The 19,890-nt window shown below is 44.7% G+C and overlaps 1 long non-coding RNA gene across 1 annotated transcript; it reads right to left on the bottom strand.

The window, feature by feature from the left end:
- Positions 1 to 7,444: 7,444 nt before the first annotated feature.
- On the bottom strand, positions 7,445 to 12,766 carry LOC140399719 (uncharacterized). Its single transcript, XR_011937812.1, has 3 exons — positions 12,731 to 12,766; positions 11,945 to 12,235; positions 7,445 to 7,510 (listed from the first exon to the last, which is right to left on the bottom strand). It is a non-coding gene; the product is annotated as an uncharacterized lncRNA (long non-coding RNA).
- Positions 12,767 to 19,890: the final 7,124 nt, after the last annotated feature.

Here is a 19,890-nt window from a genome sequence, read left to right as displayed (position 1 = left end):
TTGCAGCTATATAAAACCTTGGTTAGGCCGCATTTTGAGTGAACTATGCAATTCTGGTCGCCACACTACCAGAAGGACGTGGAGGCTTTAGAGAGGGGGAAGAAGATATTTACGAGGATGTTGCCTGGTATGGAGGGCATTAGCTATGAGGAGAGGTTAAATAAACTCGTTTTCTTCTCACTCGGACGACGGAGGTTGAGCGGCGACCTGATAGAGGTCTACGCAATTATGAGGGACATCTACAGAGTGGATAGTCAGAGGTTTTTTCCTTGGGTAGAGGGGACAATTACTGGGGGAGCATAGGTTTAAGTTTCGAGGGGCAACGTTTAGAGGAGATGTACGAGGCAAGTGTTTTACACAGAGGGTAATCGGTGCCTGGAACTGGCTGCCAGAGGAGGTGGAGGAAGCAGGGACGATAGTGACGTTTAAGGGACATTTTGACAAACACGTGAATACGACGTGAATAGAGGGAGACGGACCCCGAAAATGCAGAAGGTTTTAGTTTAGCCGGGCACCATGGTCGGCACAGACTTGGAGTGCTGAAGGGCCTGTTCCTGTGCTGTAAATTTATTTCTTCTTTGTTCTAAATCCTATGATGACCGAACGCTATAAATGTTAGAACCTGTATAGAACCTTAGTTAGGTCACACTTGGAGTATAGTGTTCAATTCTGGTCGCCACACTACCAGAATGATGTGGAGGCTTTAGAGAGGGCGCAGAAGAGATTTACCAGAATGTTGCCTGGTATGGAGGGCATTAGCTATGAGGAGCGGTTGAATAAACTCGGTTTGTTCTCACTGGAACGAAGGAGGTTGAGGGGGACCTGATAGAGGTATACAAAATTATGAGGGGCATAGACAGAGTGGATAGTCAGAGGCTTTTCCCCAGGGTAGAGGGGTCAATTACTAGGGGGCATAGGTTTAAGGTGAGAGGGGCAAGGTTTAGAGTAGATGTGCGAGGCAAGTTTTTTACGCAGAGGGTAGTGGGTGCCTGGAACTCGCTACCGGAGGAGGTGGTGGAAGCAGGGACGATAGTGACATTTAAGGGGCATCTTGACAAATACATGAGTAGGATGGGAATAGAGGGATACGGACCCAGGAAGTGTAGAAGATTGTAGTTTAGTCGGGCAGCATGGTCGGCACGGGCTTGGAGGGCCGAAGGGCCTGTTCCTGTGCTGTACATTTCTTTGTTCTTTGTTCGCTCAACTCACCGTCCTGCTCTGACATCCACATGTCCGTGATGGGCCTGCCGCAATGTTTCAGTGAACCCCAGCGCAACTGGAGGAACAGCACCTCACCTTCCGATTAGGTAATTTACAGCCTTCTGGAATTAATAATCAATTCAAGAACATTAGACTGTGAACTCTCTCCTCCACCATCACCCATTTTTATTTCAATCAATTTATTTTCATTTGTTCCATTGATCTGTTCCCCATCCCGCGACCCCACTTGAGCTATTTGTTCCTCGTTGCCCTCAACACAGTGCTGACCTTTGTTCCTCCATTCACACATTCTAATCTATTTTTGTTCCACTATCAGAATCCTTGTTTGCCATAATCACCACATTAATATTCATTTCGTCTTTCTGTGCAAGACATCTTCGACAATCTCACCCTACTCCTGGCCCTCCCTCCAGCTCCACCGCTTCACGCCCCCCCCCCCCCCCCCCACACACACACACACACACACACACGCAGAACAGTATAAATCTGACCTATTTCCATTTCCCTCCAGCTTTATAAAGGCGTCATGCAGACGGGAACATTTAACTTCCTTCGCTCTCCACAGATGCAATCAGAGATTCTGAGTTTGTCCAGTATTTTATGTTTTTCTGCCTTTAAAACATTTTTCGTCACAGGAATTCCCCAAAAACGTCTAAAATAAATTCTTGATCATGAAAACTAGCGACTAGCATCGATTCTGCACTCACACGTGCCATCATCTTCTTGATACCTTCGAGTTCCACCTCCTTTGGCTGGAGCACTATAAAATATGGAAAACGGCAGTATGTTATTTTGAATGAAGGCCAAACTAAATTTACTTTTTAAAATACACCAAGTTTCGGAACGATTCATCTGCATAACGCAGGTAATTATTGTGCAACTCGATATATTGAATAAACGTGCCATTATCAACATTCAATGCAGCAGATTATAGTCTCACCTCTCATTGAGTTGACTTCCTGTTCGCCCTGTTGTGAAAACAGATGGTGAAACATGTCAAAAAGGTCGTCGGTTTTCCTCGAAATTGTCCTCCCCATGCCTGAAGACGCAAGCTTCATACTGGACTTATGTTGTGTGTGTGAAACTCAGCCGAGCAAGCTAAGTACCAGTGAAACTGCGCATGTTTAAGTGAAGGAAGGACCTGCCGAGTCTAGTTGGGATTCAATTTGGTCCAATATCATGTGGCGGCCTCCTTTGAATTTTGGGCAGCCATTTGACAGCTCGCAGAGCTTTGTTTTCCTATGTTTGAAATGGAAAGGAACTTGGCCTGTTTAATAAAAGGTGGCAAATTCGACAATACAAACTTAGAAAAAATAAAATACCTCTCGATCGTTTCAATTTGTATGTATAAATGAATGGACCCGGTTGGATTCTGACCTTGGGTTCCTGTCTTTCTGGAGTTTGCACTTTTTCTCTGCTCCGCCGCGAGCTCCGAATACCACACACAGTTTCGGTGTATTGGCATTGCTGAATACAGTTAGTGTCAAAACATGTGGAAAGGTCCTGACAATATTGACCATTAACATCCTAAGAAGTACCGATGAGGTTGATTGACCATGTCAACTTGTCCCTTAGTGCCCGAGCATGTGCAGGTTCGGTGTATTGGTCATGATAAGTTCTCCTTAGTGTCCAAATGTGTGTAGGTTAGGTGCATTGGCCATGCAAATCTACCGCATAGTGTTCAAATGTTAGATTGGTCTACGGGGATGGGGAGGGTAGTGGGATTGGGCGGCATGCTAATTTCGATGGGACGAAAGGCCTCCTTCAACAATGTATGCATTATATGGATCTCAGGAATTCTCCCATTTTATAAATACGTTTATCTCAAGGCTGATGGACATATCTATATTGTTTGCTGAGCTCGTATTTTGACTTTCCTTCAGAACGAACAGTTACTTTTGCGTGCCTCCTCACACATTGAACTATTTTGTCAATCGAAATTAACCTTCGGAAATTTTGCCACTGGGAAATACAACACTGAATTTCTGCGAAGGATGACCACAGGGACATGGAACAGGGATGCGTGTGCAGAACATTTAAGGAATCCTCCTCCATTGGCATCCATCAGGTTAGATGATGTGACCATGCAAAAATTGCCCCCTGGTGTCCAGTGATATGGTTAGATGGATTTGCCAAGCTATATTGTCCCTTTGTATCCAAAGCTATGCAGGTTAGGTGGATTCTGCATAATAAAAAAAAATGTCCCTTAGTGTCGAAAGATGTGCCGGTTAGGTGGGTTATATTTTTTTAAATGTTGCTCATTGTCCAAAGATGTGCTGATTAGGTGGATTGATCATGCTAGTTTGCCTCTTGCTGTTCAACGATGTGCAGGTTAAATGTGTCCCCTTAGTTTCCAAAGGTCTGTTGGTTAGGTTGATTGACCATGCTAAATTTGCGCCTTAGTGTCAAGAGCTATCCTCACTATAGCGATTCAATGGTTCAATATATAGAACTGTTTTGCAAATGTACTCACGACGCTTGATGATGACGCCAGCAATGAGCGCCGCAATCAGTAAAACGATGATGAAGGCAGCACACACTGGGCCAATGGCCAACGACATGTTATTCTCTTCAACTAATAAGTGATAAAATGGGAAATCACTGTAAGAATTTTTCGGGGGCGGGGGAGGGAATGTCAACACTTCTGGCAGAGACCATTATGATAATGCATGCATCTTTCGATACCTCCGCCACGATAGAGTTTTTCGGTTCATGTATCATTATGTAAAACGCGATTGCAAGATGTCACGCTTGATAGGCAATTTCTTCTCCTGATTTCAATGGCAGCCATTAGCTACTGTGACCTCTGAAGGTGGCCAAATGTATTTCCAATAAAAGCCTTCCCAGAGCTACAAATATCACGACTCACCATTCCCTGGCAATCACATAAACTCGTTTCTGAGTCAATTTTTGCAGTGTTATTATCAAATGTTTATCCTTCGTCATCAACTGATGGATTTTATTTCTAATTCAGTTCAATCAAATAATGGCAGGTTGATACAGATGTCTGAGGCATCTTCCCACCAAACATACCTTCGTATGGTTTGGCTGCCTAACCTGAAATCCAGGGGCTTGTGATAAACAAACATACACCACAGACTGATGTTCGATACAACTGTTTACAGCACATTTGTTGGAAAACCATACGAACTATTGGTACATCCTGCAAACTATCAACCAGAAACTCATTACCTTCTTAGAAACGTAGAAATGGTATGCGGCCATATATATATTGTCTCAATTGAACGGATTCGGAACACTGTGTGTGAAGGACGATCACTGCAAGCACGTCCTAGCTCAGTTCCGTTGTGGTCAGCGATAAAAAAATCAAGAGGCCAATCTAATACCAACTCAAGCCGCCCCCCCCCCACCCCCACATACACACAAACATTTCTGCCAACTACATAGCCACATTTCTAATCCATCACACTTGATATCCTTTGCAACGGGATTGTTCATTTTGCAAACAGCTTTTCATTGGCCGCATTTAGAGACCCAGTTCAGGATTCTCTTAAATTTAACAAAGAACAAGGAAAATAACAGCACACGAACAGGCCCTTCGGCCCTTCGATCATGCTGCCCGTCTGAACTAAATCTCCCTCCCGTTCCGGGGAACATATCACTCTATTCCCATCCTATACATGTATTTGTCGAGATGGCCTTTACTGTCACTATCGTTCCTGCTTCGACTACGTCATCGGCCAGCGGGTTCCTGGCTTCCACCACTCTCAATGTAAAAAGCTTCCCTCGCACATCTCCTTAAACGTTGCCCCTCACACCTAATCCTATGCCCCCCCCCAGGTATTGACTCTTCCACCCTGGGAAAAAATCTTCCGACTAATCACTCTTCCCATGCCCCTCAAAGTCTTGTCGACTTCTATCAGATCGCCCCTCAACCCCCGTCGTTGCAGTGAGAACGAAACAGATGTTTCCAACCTCTCCTCATACCAAATGCACTACATAACATGGAGCTTCATATCGCAGTTAGGATGTCAAATATAATGCCAACATTCATGTCGAGAGGGCTCGAATACAACAGCAGGAATGTACGGCTGAGGCTCTGTACGGGTGTGCCCATACCCTATTTGGAATATTATGAGCAGTTATGGGCTCGGAACCTGAAGAAGGACGTGTTGTCCTTGGTGAAGGTACAGAGGAGATTCACAAGAATGCGGAATGAAGGTCTTGTCATACGAAGAACGGCTGAGGATTTTGAGGCTTTACTCCACTGAATTTGGAAGGTTGTGGGGGTATCTCATTGAGACTTACAGCTTACTGAGAGGCCTGGATAGAGTGGACGTGTAGAGGATGTGTCCACTATTCGGAGCGACTAGAACCCGAGGGCACAGCATCAGAATGAAGGAACTATCCGTTAAACCATAAATGAGGAGGCTAACAGTTTAATTTGGATAAATGTGAAGTTATTCACTTTGGTCGGAAAACAAGAAGGCAGATTACGACCTGAACGGTTGTTAGATTGGTCTACGGGGATGGGAGAGGGGAGTATGCTGCGGGAATTGGGTGTCCTTGTGCACCAGTCGCTGAAAAGCATGCTGGTGCAGCAGACGTCAAATAATCCAAATTGCATGTTGGCTTGAAATGACAGGTTTCGAGCACGGGAACAGGGATGTGTTGCTGCAATTATACAGGGCCTTGGTGACGTCACAACTAGAATATTCTGTGCATTTTTGTTCCCCTGCTCTGCAGAAGGATGTTCTTGCTCTCGAGGGAGTGCAGCGAAGCTTTGCCAGACTGATTCCTGGGTTGGCGGGACTAATGTTTGAGGAAAGAATGACCAGGTTGGGATTGTTCTCGCTGGAGTTCAGAAGGATGAGGGGTGATCTTACAGAGACTTATAAAATTCAAACAGGACTAGATAGGGTAGATGCTGATGGAAGTTGCCCATGTTGGGTGTTTCCAGAACCAGGGTCACAGTCTTAGGATTGGGAGAAGATCATTTAGGACAGAATTGAGGAGACATTGCTAAACACAAACAGCAGTGAGCCTGTGGAATTCATTACCAGAGGGAGCAGTTGAGGATAATACATTTAAAATATTCCATACGCGGCTAGATATGGCACTTGAGGCGAATGGGATCAAAGGCTCTGGGGAGAAACCAGGATCAGACTACTGAGTTTGATGATCAGCATGATCGTGACGAATGGCGGAGCAGGCTCGAACGCCGAATGGCTTCCTCATGCTCATATCGTTCATGTCTTTGTGAATTTATTCAGCTAGCGCGCGGTGAAACTTTACAACTCATTGTCGCAGAAGGCTGTGGAGGTCAACTCTCCGAGTGGCTTTGAGACAGCGATAGATAGGTTACTTGATTATTAAGATGTGGAGATGCCGGCGTTGGACTGGGGTGAGCACAGTACGAAGTCTTACAACACCAGGTTAAAGTCCAACAGGTTTGTTTCAAACACTGGCTTTCAGAGCGCAGCTTCTTCACCAGGTGAATGAAGTGGTGACTTCCACGAACTCATATATAGACAAAGTCAATGGTGCAAGATGCTATATTGAATGCGAGTTTTGACAGGTAATTATGTCTTTACAGGTTCAGACGTTGCGACTGGAGAGAGGGATAATCACATGTTAAAGAGTTGTGAATTGTCTCAAGCCAGGACTGTTGGTAGGATTTCGCAAGCCCAGCCCAGATGGTGGAGTGTGAATGTAATGCGACATGAATCCAAGGTCCCGGTTGAGGCCGCACTCATGTGTGCGGAACTTGGCTATAAGTTTCTGCTCGGCGATTCTGCGTTGTCGCGCGTCCTGAAGAACGCTTTCCCGAAGATCAGTGGCTTTCAAAGTATCGTCTTGCATCTTTGACTTTGTCTATATATATGTTTCTGCAATCAGCCTCTTCTTACAATAAGTATCTCATATATGTTCAAATTAATGGGAACATTCTGTTAACTTCTATTATCTTCTGTTAACAGAATGCCGACAACGAGTAAAATATTGAGATACAAAAAGATACCGCTTGTTTGTTGATCCTTACCTTTCTCGGTAACCTCCACAGATTTGCTGAACGGGGACAGCTTCCAATGTCCCAAAACAAATGTTTGGTAACGGCAACTATAATTTCCTAAAGAATCCGGATCCGTGACATTTATAGCAAATGTCAGCTTTTTCTGACCATCGCTCACTTCGAGAGTTTGTACATGTTGTTCGCTGGGAATTCTGTGCAAGTGAAATCCCCCGGCAGACCGAATGTCACCTTCGCAGGAAATAAGGACAGTGTCACTGTTTGATCGGCGTTTGCTGATGGTTGGCGGCGAAACTTTGTCTGTAACAAAGCAGAGACAAGAAGTTGAGATGCACAACAAATAGCGTTTGATTTTAGTCAAAACGATGATGCGCTGAATTTCGGAACATCAAATCAAAATGTGATTAAGAGGGTCTACAAAGCAATCCAGCCTTTGCAGCTCCCACGGGATCCGGCATGTTTACAATGATTGTTCCCAAGAATCACAAGTCAATGCAATGCGAGGGTTAAGAACGGGCATATCACGTATGAGCAGAGAGCGTATTTACATTTCACACCCAGAAATCCCAAGTTAATTAGGTTGTTTCACGGGGCAATTAGCGACACTGCTTAAGACTGATGAATGCGTTACTATCTCCCATACGGCAATAACGTCACCAAGACGCGAAAGAAGCGGGAAACGCGTCTTAGAGTTAAAAATAAGTTACACTTAAATAAAAGAACGGATTATCCTCAAAAGGAGCAGCAGGAAGAAACACCAGCCCTGCAGTTGCACTCCCCAAAACCGTTCCCGGAAAATGTTTGAGGCTTGTTGAACTCACTCCCGCCTACCAGATGCACACTGTAGTCCCATTCTTAACGCCCCGGATGTTATCTCATTCTTTGTTTGTGCCCAGTGCGCACGTGAATATTTGGCAAACACACCCCGAGATTAGTGATTTTACTCAATGAATTGAAAGGAGAGATAAATCAATCAAAATAACTTCATACCCAACCTTCCCCTTTGGTGGGAAACTGGCCGAAGTGTCCATTAATATGTCATGATGGACGAGAACCCAGGCTGGAGAAGATTTCCAACTGAACATTAGAACATAGAACATATAACATAGATCACACAGTGCAGAAGGAGGCCATTCGGCCCATCGAGTCTGCACGGACCCATTTAAGCCCTCTTCCGCCCTATCCCCGGAACCCAATAACCCCTCCTAACATTTTTGATCATTAAGGGCAATGTATCATGACCAATCCACCTAACCTGCATATCTTTGGACTATGGTAGGAAACCGGAGCACCCGGAGGAAACCACGCAGACACGGGGAGAACGTGCAGACTCCGCACAGACAGTGACCCAGCGGGGAATTGATCCAGGGGCTCTGGCGCTGTGAAGCGACAGTGCTATCCACATGTGCTACCGTGCTGCCCATTTATAAGTTTTATGTACTGTTAAGGAGATTCGTATCCTCCTGCATCAAATCTTCGCCGCCGACCTGGCAATAACAAGACAGGAATGAACCACTTTTTTACTTTTCCTTATGTCAATCATTGACTACATTTTTACGGTTCATTTTTATGTCGTAGTCTTGTTTTCTATAGGTCGCAGTTTTCGCCCCTGTATCTGATCGGTCCAGTAAATATTTGCTGATCCCCAAATTGGTCCCAGCTTCTAACATGCCCCAATTGGGCAGGCACCTGGTAGATGAAACGCAATGCAGTGAAATGTAAGGTAATACATTTTGATAGAAGAAACTTGGGGAGGCAATATAGGTTCAATGGCTGAGCTTTGAGGGGACTCCAGGAGCACAGGAACCTTGGGGGTCACGTGCATATTTCTCTGAAGGTGGCCAGGCAAGTTGAAACAGTTGTTAAGAAGAGGATCCCTGGTATAAAAAGCGAGTCATAGAGATAAAGGCCAGGAGGTGATGCTACACCACAACAAACCTTTGGTCAGTCCACATTTAGAACACAGTTTAGGGCACCTTTTTTCAGGAAGAATGTTAAAGCCCTGGAGAGAGTTCAGGTGAGGGTTCCTAGAATGATAGCAGGAAAGAGGAATTTTAGATACAAGGAAAGATTGGAGAAATCGGAATTGTTCGCCTTGGATCCGAGAAAATTAAGAGGTGACCTAACTGATGTGTTCAATATTCTGAACATTTTGCCAGAGTGAAGAGGGATATTCTGTTTCCAGTAGATGATATGTCAGCGACGAGTGGGTCACAATTTCAAGACAGTCATCAAGAGAGCTCGGAGTGAAATGAGCAGAAATGTTTTTCCTCAGAGAATTGTTGGGTTTGGAATGCGCTGCCTGGGAAAGTGGTGCATGTGGATTCGATAGGAGGTATCAAAAGAGAGCTGGATACATAATTGATCAGGATTAATTCAGAGTGCTTCAGGAATAGGGATGGAGAATGGGACAAGTTGGGTAGTTCCATCGGGAGCCGGTGCACACACGATGCGGCCAATCGCCGCCTTCTGTGCAGCAAAGAACAAAAAACACGAATTCACGCTGACTTCTACAGTCTATATTTCATTTTGATGTTCAACTTTGCTTCCTTAGTTAACCACGGAGGATGCCCACTTTCCGAATCGTCATTGCTCATTGGGATACATCTTACGGAAAGTTAATAAGTTCCCTGTAAACGTTAGACACTACACCTGTATTCTCCTAACTTTTGTGATCGACATGTTGTCAAATAATAAAAACAATGGAATGGAACGTGCCTGCTGGTAAGCACCCTATTGCGTACCACTGGAGTTCAGAAGCAACAAGGCAAAGAAGGTGGCCACGTCGCCACAGTCCCGATGTCCATCGGCTGTTTTCCTCTTTGAATGTGAGTGTTGAATGGTGGTGATTTCACCTGAGGATGATCACAGCGCAGGCAAGTTTGAGAAGGCAAGGCGTTCATAGATAACCTATTGGAAACATTTGGACCTTCAAAAATAACCGTTTTGAAACCTCTTGGAAAGAATATGGTCGATGAAAAAATGTGTGCACTGGTGGACGTAGTTGGAACACGATTTTGCCGTTGTGACAAATCCATGTGCCCAATATAATATTTGTCGTCGAATCAATGAAGGTATTTCTTGAAGGAAACACTTCAACATCCCACTCGACTTCATGCAAATATACTGAGGCAGAATTAGCGCCAGCAATGGTAATATGGAAATCAATCATAATGATATTGATAACTGTACATTTTAGAATTTACGAAAGTAGCATTTGGGTTTGCTGGAATCATGGACCCCAAGTTGTGCCATGTCTTTGATAAGGTGTGGCCGAGACAAATATATTTGGGTTGACGTTGTAATATGTTGTGCTGCAACAGTTGCATTATTTTGGATCACCGACCGCTGAACTATCCTATTCCCTCATCTCATTATGTTTTGAACGGGAAAACAGGAAAAGGCTTTCAGAAGAAGTATGATATAATTGATAAAGGACTGTCAGAAAATTGGGGTCGTAACGGTGGCACACTGGTTGGCACAGTGGGTCTCGCTGCCTCTTAGCTCATGGGATCCGTGTTCAATTACAGACTTTGGGTCACTGACTGTGTGGTGTTTGCACTTTCTCCCGTGTCTGCGTAGGTTTCATTCGGATGCTCCGAACTCCTCCCCTCAACTACCCGAACAGTCAACTAGAAAATCATTTAGGAACCGGAGAACATTGGGCTGTATTCCCCACCGGCAAGATGCTTCGTTTTGCCTGCAGCACCGGGGTTTCCCCGACGGCGTGGGTTGCCCTTCAATGGGAAACCCTATTGACCAACCGGCGTAACGGATTACCCGACGCAGAGTGACCTCTCCCATCCGCTGCCAATCGCTTGTAAATAGATTTTGAGATCACCCTTTTTGTATCCACTCCAGCAATTTTAAAGTTCGTTTTGTTTTCAACCGTGCCTCTAATTCACCACAACATAGTTTAAGTTAAATTTTTCAGACAGGGAAATGTGGAAAACCTTTCCAGCAGAGGTATAACTGGTGTAAACTTATACATTTGGCAACGATCTAAAAACGTGTTGTCAAGGTTTTTATGGTCTCAGAGAATCATAGATTTTACAGTGCTGAAGGACGCCATTCGGTCCAGAGAGTCTGCACCGACCCTTGTAAAGAGCACACTACCTAACCTCACAACTCCGCCTTGTCCACTGAACCCAGGAACCCCACCTAACCTTTGTGGACACTAAGGGCAATTTAGCATGGCCAATGCACCTAACCTGCACATCTTTGGACTGTGGGAGGAAACCGGAGCACCCGGAGGAAACCCATTCTTCAATTTAATCCGTAGGAGCCGATTCTGCGTTCAACGGGACACATTACTTCAAACACTCCGCTGCGAATTTCATTGCCAGCAGGAGGTGCGCACCTCAGCAGTTAGCCGAGAGTGCTGAACGGGACAGATCCTGGCAATCTGCTGACACTGTTTCTCGCTGCTTGTAATGCAATGCTGAACAATCAGATGGAGTATTGTTCCCCCGAGAAGTAATACTGATTATTCAATTTTAAAAACGAGCATTTGATGAGTAATCTGAACGTTTACTTCCTTGTTGGCCGACAAGAGACCGACATTAGCCTGGAAAAATATAACAAAAATATTTGAAGTGGCTAGCTTGGCAGACCAATGTCCAAAGGCCAAAGTGAATCCCATTGATATTCGCTTTGGGGGAAACCGATCTGATACTTTCAGAGCAATCGGCAGTTGATGTAATGACACAGGCGGACTCAGATTTGGTATCATACCTCCAATGTGTATCTGAACGGGATCGCTCTCATCTGAATGTATCCATCCGTTCTTCTTCCAAGTCTGACATCGGCAAATATACTTTCCTGCCCTGCCTACAGAGAAGGAATGATCTAAATATGTCTTGCATTGTATTTTCTTAAAGTCCTTATGATCAACATCTTGCCCATTGTGAAAATATTCGATCCGTGTGGCAGGACAGTCGCACCGGCAACTCAAAGTTATTTTCTCTCCGGTAATAAACTTCCGAAATGCTGGATCCACAGTCACGACTGGTTTCCGTAAACGATCTGGAATAAAAACAAAACGCATTTAAAACAATGTATGTGCAGAAACTAATGTCTGCAGATCGCATTAACCGACTTCCACAATCACAGTAGCGAGATGCGATTCCTCAATGAAATAACATAGAAGTCGATATTTAGCAGGTTCGGTGTTTAATGTTCCAATAAATCTAGTGCGCCGAAATAAACGTGCATTTTAAAATCAATTGTACCCACATGCGGAATGGCTCTTTGAAGATTCAGAGAACAGAGTGTGCCAGTGTAACTGCTGTAATGTTAAACCTCACAGCCCCCACACGGTGACTGGTGGGAATTGTGCCGAATACAATTGACAAACTTTTGAGAAGCCGTGATTGTCATTCCAAAAATTAAAAGGTGATTGGTTGGGAGAAGTAGAAACATAAGAGAACAAAGGTGCAGAGTAAAGTCCGCCTCAGACATTCTGTGTAAACCAGATCCACATGATTGAAAATCAATTCCTTTTATGCTCGTGTTACTCACCTGCTTCGACATCCCCGACCAGCTCACCGACTTCAACTGTAAAAAGCAGAGTTACACAATTACGGGAAAAATAATGAAATTGAATAAAACGTTCCTGAACATATTCCAATTCGAACAAGTCTCTGATACCGGAGAATAAAATATACAGTTATTAACAAATAGGCAACATGGGTGTGATGAATGGATATATAATACAGAGTTATGGATAGAGAGACAATATAGAATGCGGAATACAGGGTTAACGGTAGGGTTCTTGGGAATGTGGAGGCGCAGAGAGGTCTTGGGATCTATGTTCATAGATCTTTGAAAGTTTCCACTCAAGTAGATAGAGCTGTGAAGAAGGCCTATGGTGGGCTGGCGTTCATTAGCAGAGTGATTGAATTTAAGAGCCGCGAGGTGATGATGTAGCTGTACAAATCCTTGGTAAGGCCACATTTGGAGTACTGTGTGCAGTTCTGTTCGCCTCATTTTAGGAAGGATGTGGAATCTTTGGAAACGGTGTAAATGAGATTTGCCATGATGTTGCCTGGAATGGAGAGTAGGTCTTACGAGAAAAGTTTGAGGGTGCTCGGCCTTTTCTCATTAGAACGGAAGAGGATGAGGGGCGACTTGATAGAAGTTTATGAGCTGATCAGTGGCATAGATAGAGTAGACTGTCAGAGACTTTTCCCCCGGATAGAACAAACCATTACAAGGGACATAAATTTAAGGTGAATGGTGGAAGATAGAGGGGGGATGTCAGAGGTAGGTTCTTTACCCAGAGAGTAGTGGCGGCATGGAATGCACTGCCTGTGGAAGTAGTTGAGTCGGAAACATTAGGGACCTTCAAGCGGCTATTGGGTAGGTACATGGATTACGGTAGAGTGATGGGGTGTAGATTAATTTGTTCTTAATCTAGGACAAAAGTTCGGCGCAACATAGTCGGCAGAAGGGCCTGTTCTGTACTGTATTTTTCTATGTTCTATGTTCTATGTTCTGTAGAGTTATGGATAGAGAGACAATATAATGTTATGGATAGTGAGACAATGTAAAGTAATGGATAGAGAGATAATATGAAGTTATGAATAGAGAGACAATACAAAGTTCTCGACGGAGAGACAATATGAAGGTATGGATAGAGAAACAATATAAAGTTATGGATAGAGATACACAATTTAATGTTATGGATAGAGAGACAATATAGAGTCATGGATAGAGAAACAATATAAAGTTATGGATAGAGAGACAATATAAAGTTATGGATAGAGAGACAATATGAAGTGAAGGATAGAGAGACAATATAAAGTTCTGGACAGAGAGACAGTATGAAGTTATGGATAGAGAGGCAATATAAAGTTATGGATAGAGAGACACAATATAATGCTATGGATAGAGAGACAATATAGAGTTATGGATAGAGAGACAATATGAAGTTATGGATAGAGAGACAGTATAAAGTTATGGATCGAGAGACAATATACATTTATGGATAGAGAGACAATATAGAATGCTGGCTAGGTAGGTGCGGTGAGGGAGGGCAGAGATTATTGGAGTGAGGCGTCCTGTGGGGGAGGTCTAGGGTACTGGAATCAGGTGTGGTGGCGTGTGGTGTGGGGAGAGGCAAAGGGTGCTGTAGTGAGGGATATGTGTCGGAGGCGGGGTCTTGGATTGAGGTGGGGAGGCGTGACGGGGAAGCAGAACGTGTATGGGTGAGGTGGGGGAGTCACAGCGAATTGCAATGAGCTAGGGTGTGATGGTGAAGCGGAGGGTAAATGGGTGACGCGGGGTGAGTTGGACGGCAAAGGGTGTTGGAGTAAGGTGGGGTGCGAAAGAGAGCGTTGGAGTAAGGTAGGGTGAGAAAGAGTGCGTTGGAGTATGGTGGATGTGCTGAGGGGAGGCAGAGGGTATTGGAGTCAGGTAGTGTGAGAGAGAGGGCTTTGAGTAAGGTGGGTGTGCTGAGGGGAGACAGAGGGTGTTGGAATGAGTTGAAGTATGGGGAGGCAGAGGGTGTAGAGAGGAAGCAGAGTGTAGTGTGCGAAGGCACGGTGTGTGGTGAAGTGAGTGATGGAGGCAGGGGGTGTTGGGGTGAGGCGGGGTGGAACGGAGAGGGACATGGCATTCTGGCAAGGGCGATGCTATTCAGAAATAACGTTTTAAAAGTAAAATTTCTGTCTGGAGAACGGGTGGCATAATGGTTTGAAAGTTGAGCAGGAAAAGGTGGATGAGACATAACGCGAGTGAAACAGGTTGCGAGGATAGATAGGGCCCGGTGGCAACTGTGTTGCTATTCTCTCTCCTTGCCTCACAACAGGGTGGGTCAGGGTCCATTGAAAGAGGTGTGTGGAGGTTCTAACTGAGAGAAACGGAGAAAGTCCACAATGACCCCCAATCCACCTCCCTCCCCTCTCTCATGCTATGGAACGTGTTACTGCAACATGTGGCAAGCCTTGGCTGACCGAATATCCTTCATCCAATCATCGTTCATATCGACGGAGCCTCTGGTGAGGTCCCCAAGATAATGCATTCTCCTTATTTTCCTTATCTCTATTGGCGACAGTAGCATAGCACTCAGTATTGAGGGATTACTCTGTTGAACAGTTCATTGACCACTTGAATTCGCCACAGACGCGTAGATGTTCGGAGTGATCGTCAGGTAAAACACAAGGAAACACGACTAATCGAACACCAATTTTGTGCATTAACATATTGTGCAGCAAGCTTCTGGGTGGGTGTATCTGACACTCCCTTCAAATGTTTCTCTGAATAATATTTACTCGCCCCATCCCTGATGAGATCTGCCTCTAAGGGGCTGTTTAGCACAGGTCTAAATCAATGGCTTCGAAAGCAGACCAAGGTATGCCAGCAGCACGGTTCAATTCCCGTACGAGCCTCCCCGAACAGGCGCCGGTATGTGGCGACTCGGTCTTTTCACAGTAACTTCATTTGAAGCCTACTTGTTACAATAAGTCATTTTAATTTCATTTCAATTAGCGCTTATTGTACCATGGGACAGATATTCTTCCGTTTGCTACTTGCTCATGAACGAGCAACAGCTCCGTATATGATTACGAGCGAAATAAGACGATTTCGGATTGTAACACGTTTAGATAACACATCCCGCACAGTGCTGCGTACTCAGGTTCCATTCCAAACATGGACTGTTTGGGTCAAGTTTGCACGGTCTCCCCGTGTCTGCGTGGGTTTTATTCTGATGCTCCGGGTTCCACCCACTTCCAAAGATGTGGGGCGTAGGTTGATTGGCCAATGCGTATGGCAAAAAGATCTGCACGGTTGCTGGACTGGCCATGTTAATTGTGTCGCCTTGTGTCCATAGATTTGCATGTTAAGTGAGTTGGCCGTGATAACTTCTTCTTTCATGTCTAAAGATGTGGCGATTAGGTGGATTGGCCATGCTAAATTACACCTTGGTGTTTAAAATGTTATGTGGTGTTACGGATAAATGGTGTGGCCCTCGGGAGGGTGCTCTGTCGGAGGGTCGTGCAGACATGATGAGCCAATCATTCTGGTGCACTTCCTTCTGCACTGTAGGAACTCTGTGATTTCTATAATATTCCCAGCCAGTTCAGTATTTCGGAATTGAAACTAGAATTGAAAATTCACTCAGCAGTGGAAGCCAATTCTGTCGGCCGACGAATAGTCCTAATTATTTCAGCCAATTGCTTCATCCATAAATGGAACGCACGAGAGGAAGGCTGAGATCAATAACGCTTTGATCTCACCCTCTCTTTTTTCCGAAAAACAGACAATCTCAGAACCCATTTCTGTCCTGTTTCTCATCCCTGGAGTTGCCTTGACCCTAGTCCAACAGATTAATTTGCCAGACAGAACATGTTGTTTTCTCATATATGTTCCTGATGCCCCGGAACAGTGCATTTGATCCTCCAATGCTGCGCCGATCATGATGCCTATCTAAACTAAAACCTGCTGCAATTCAGAGGTACCTTGCCATCTATTCCCATCCTTTTTGTTTATTTTTCAAGATGCCTATTAAACGTTCACCACCTCCTCGGGCACCGCGTTCCAGGCACTCACCACACTCTGAAAAAAGCCTTGATCACACATCTACTCTAAACTTTCCTATTCACACCTTAAACGTCTGCTGCCTCGTTCTTGACTTTTCCACCCAAAGAAAAAGCACATGACTATCCACTCTGTCCATGCCACTTGCAATTTTGTAGATTTCTATCAGGTTGCCCCTCAACCTCTGTCGTTCCAGTGAAAACAACCCGACTTGACCCTACCTCTCCTCACAGCTGACACGCTCCAGACCATGCAACATCCTGGTACATCTCCTCTGTATCCTCTCCTGCTGATAAGGATAGGAAGGGGTGTTGGATACCAACCATTCCTCAAGAAGAGCCATGGAGCAGCAGGATTGATTAGGATTGATAGCTACATCCCTGATATTGGATATCAAAAAATTCAAGATGCTCTGAGTGCCTTTGTTGTGATTTTATTGTTTAATTATGCATGCATCTTGTCTGTTAATTGTGCTCATATAATGTGCATGATGTACCCTTAATCGATAGTCACGATTGGACATAGATAACCAGTAAGGAATTACTTGTGTGTGCTAATTTCTTGTCATGGAATCTGAAAGCCGTTCAGAGGCTGGTGTGGAAGAAATGAATTTGAATTAATGGGACATTGGCAACAGTACTGGAGAAGAGAGGACCTGTTCTGTTGGGACGGTCTTCATCTGAATCATGCTGGGACCAGAGTCCTGGCGAACCGTATAACTAGGGCTGTAGATAGGGTTTAAACTTAATAGTGGGGGAAGGGGGGGTTCAATTTCATGGAGAATTGGAAAAGCAAAGTTATATGAGGGGGTAGAAGGGCAGGTTAATTATGCGGACTTTCAACTAGTTAAATGAACCGAGGCTCAGGAGAGTTTAGTTAAGTTTCCCGAACACGTAATAGACCAGAGATTATAGAAAATGGCAGAAAGCTAACCTCAGGAAGAGCAAAAAAAGGTGACAAGTGTGAGAAGGGAGGTGGTCAATGCAGGATTGAGGGCGTTGTGCGTAAATGCGTGCAGCATACGGAACAAGGAAAATGAGCTTGTCACGCGCATTGACATTGGCCGGTACGATGCTGTGGGCATCACAGAGACGGGGTTGCAAGGGGATCAAGGCTGGGATCTAAAGGATATGGATCCTATCGAAAGGACAGGTGGATGGGCAAATGGTTGAATTGTTCGTAAGGAATGAAGATAAATCGACAGCAAGAAGCGATGTAGGATAAGAATGCATAGAAACTCTGTGGGATTGAGGAATTACAAAGGTAAAAAGGTCCTGATGGGAGTTATGTACAGTTCCCCTAGCAGTGATCAGAATGTGGGACAGAAAGTAAATCAGGAGATCGAAAAGGCAATATGATATGAATCACGGGGTACTTCAATATGCGAGTGTATTTTGAAAATCATGTTGGTAATGGGTCCCAAGAAAAGGAATTTGTGGAATGTCGAGAACATGCTTTTTTGGAGCAACTTGTGACAGAGCCAATTCTGGATTTGGTGATGTGTAATGAGGCAAACTTGATTAGGGAAGTTAAGGCGAAGGTACCCTGAGGGAGAAGTGACCACATATGAAATAATTTTCCCTGGAGTTTGAGAGGGAAAAGCTGCAATCAGATGTAACGATTTCCCAATCAAATAAGGGTAACGACAAAGACATGAGAGAGGAATTGGCCAGAGTTGAGGCTCTACAGAAATTCATTCCAAGGAGAAGTAAACCTGCTCAGGGGAGGGCGAGGCACCCGTGGCAGACGAGGCATTCAAGGACATAATAAAAGCAAAAGAAAAAGCACAGAAAGTGGCGAGGATTAGTGAGAAGCCCGTGGATTGTCAGCCTTTAAAAGCTAGCAGAGGACAACTAAAAAAGCAAAAGGTGAGAGAAGATGAAATATATGTGCAAGCTAGCTACTGATATAAACACGATAGCTAGGATTGTTTGTCAATATAGAACATAGAACTGTACAGCCCAGTACAGGGTTTTCGGCCCACGATGTTGTGCCGAACTAGTCTGAAACTAAGATCAAATCAACCTACTCCCAATCATTCCAGTGCACTCCAAAGGCCTATCCAATAACCGCTTGAAGGTTCATGAAGTGTCCGACTCCACTCCCATAGCTGGGAGTGCGTTCCAAGCCCCAACCACACTCTGAGTAAAGAAGATACCTCTGAAATCCCTCCTATATCTTCCACCATGAACCTGAAAGTTATGCCCCCTTGTAACAGCTATAATCCACCGAGGACAAAGTCGCAGAACGTCCACTCTATGTATCCCTCTCATCGCCTCATACATCTCAATTAAGTCACCTCTCATCCTCATTCTCTCCCATGAGAAAAACCCTCGCACCTTCAACCTTTCATCATAAGACCTACCCTCCAATCCCGGCAGCATCCTGGTAAATCTCCTTTGCACCCTTTCCACTGCTTCCACATCCTTCCTATAATGATGTGACCAGAACTGCACACAATACTCCAAATGTGGTCTAACCAACGTCTTGCACAGTTGCAGGATAACCTCGCTGCTGTAAAACTCAATCCCCCCCCCCCCCCCGTTAATAAATGCTAACACACTATAGGCTTTCTTCACGGGTCTATCCACTTGGGTGGCAACTTTCAGAGATCTATGGACATGACTTGCGAGATCTCTCTGCTCTACATTCTACAGAAACCTGTGTGAACCCTGTAATCCACATTCAAATTTATCCTACCAAAATAAATCATCTCATATTTATCAGGGTTAAACTCGATCTGCCGCTTTTCAGCACATCTCTGCATCCGAGCAATGTCTCCTTGCAGCCTACAACAGCCCTCGACATTATCCACTACTCCACTAATCTTGGTGTCATCAGCAAATTTACTAACCCAACCTTCAACTCCATCATCCAATTCATTGATAAAAATCATAAATCGCAGAATACCCAGCACTGATCCCTGTGGTACACAGCTGGTGACTGGGCTCCAGGATGAAAATGTACCGTCTACTACCACCCTCTGTCTTCTATGTGATAGCCAGTTACTGATCCAATCGGCCAAATTTCCCTCTATGCCATGCCTCCTTACTTTCTGCATGAGCCGACCATGGGGCACCTTATCAAACGCCTTACAAAAATCCAAGCATCGACGTCAACTGCTCTACCTTCACCTATGT

Source organism: Scyliorhinus torazame, chromosome 23 (assembly GCF_047496885.1).
Source record: "Scyliorhinus torazame isolate Kashiwa2021f chromosome 23, sScyTor2.1, whole genome shotgun sequence".
NCBI classification, from domain to species: domain Eukaryota; kingdom Metazoa; phylum Chordata; class Chondrichthyes; order Carcharhiniformes; family Scyliorhinidae; genus Scyliorhinus; species Scyliorhinus torazame.
The sequence above is the reverse complement of the archived record's forward strand: the minus strand, read 5'-3'. Positions and strand labels throughout refer to the sequence as shown.